The following is a 1342-nucleotide window of genomic DNA, read 5'->3' on the forward strand; positions in this document are numbered from 1 at the left end:
AATCGTTTTCGTTTAACATATTTCCTTTTAGAAGTCTGATTGAAATTATGTCAAACTCTGTAAACAAAAATTACAGACGAAGGACAACAGAAATGCAATACATTCCTTGAATAAATAAATACCTGTCTTTTAAAGGTTGTGATAACTGGACTAGAGTATATAGTTTCTAAATTTTTAAAGTCGAAAATGCCGAGGCATTCTTCAAAATGGTCGACATCCACCATCAAAATATCAACATTAGTTCTTTCGATCAGAGAGTCACGGTACTGACGAGACTGAAAACATTTTTACCAAGAGAACTTTCCATTTACTTTCTTTAAGGATATACGAGTATATGAGGGTTCCAGACAACTGCAAGAGCAACACAGAAATGATGTACTAGATCTGTCACTGAAGAATCAAGCTTAATTCTCTATAAGTAAATTTCATCACGCCTGTGGAATAAACGGTATAAAACATGTTAGTGCCCCTTTATCAGCAAACCATGTTAAATACAGCTTTGTATGACATCTAAACTATTATAACAAGTAAAAATTTGAATTCAAACGTAAAAATGAATTATTTTCTTTGACTTATAAATCTAAATCAGATAATTAATGTTAAACTGTGAACAGTACGTGCTTATTTTATTTAATATTATTATTATTATTATTATTTCAATAGACGAAACCTATTCACAAGCAACAAGTACACGGGGGCCATTGACTTTGAATTCAAGCTTCCAAAGAATGTTGATTTTAACTTCTCATCGCAGACCCAACACTGCAGCAGTAAATGATCATGATACAGTGCGGATCCAAAACACTTGAGTGGCATTCCACAATACTAACCACTATACCAGCTGACCAGCTGTATACGCAAAAGTGAACAAAAAAAAAAAAAAAGCTCTTCATGGGTAAAATAAAGGTTCTCCTTACTTTTACAAAGCGTTTCTGTCGTGATTGGTACCATGACACTTGAGAGGTTTATTAGAACAGAAAAAGAGTTGTGACGATGAAAATGTCTCAAAGGATTAAAAAAGTAGACCCTGCAATAAACATTTTGTACATAATATACTTAATTCATTCTATACTGCTCATTAAGTACCATGTCGCTGAGCCTGGACAAAAAATAATTCTTACATCTTTGTGCACAAAAGGTACTCTGAGATTGGCTCGAATGTAAAAATTCTCAGATAAGGTTTTATAATTATTTAGCGGCAATTCCAACAAAGAATGATTATTTGTTTCCAAATAAAAATAAAGAAGAGGGTCCTTGTCACATGCACCATTATAGACCAATCCTGAGGCTGGTAACCATTCACAGCTGCATCGACTGGTAGGTGTTTACCATAAACTGAACC

The sequence above is a fragment of the Macrobrachium nipponense genome, chromosome 3 (assembly GCF_015104395.2).
Source record: "Macrobrachium nipponense isolate FS-2020 chromosome 3, ASM1510439v2, whole genome shotgun sequence".
Classification (NCBI taxonomy): domain Eukaryota; kingdom Metazoa; phylum Arthropoda; class Malacostraca; order Decapoda; family Palaemonidae; genus Macrobrachium; species Macrobrachium nipponense.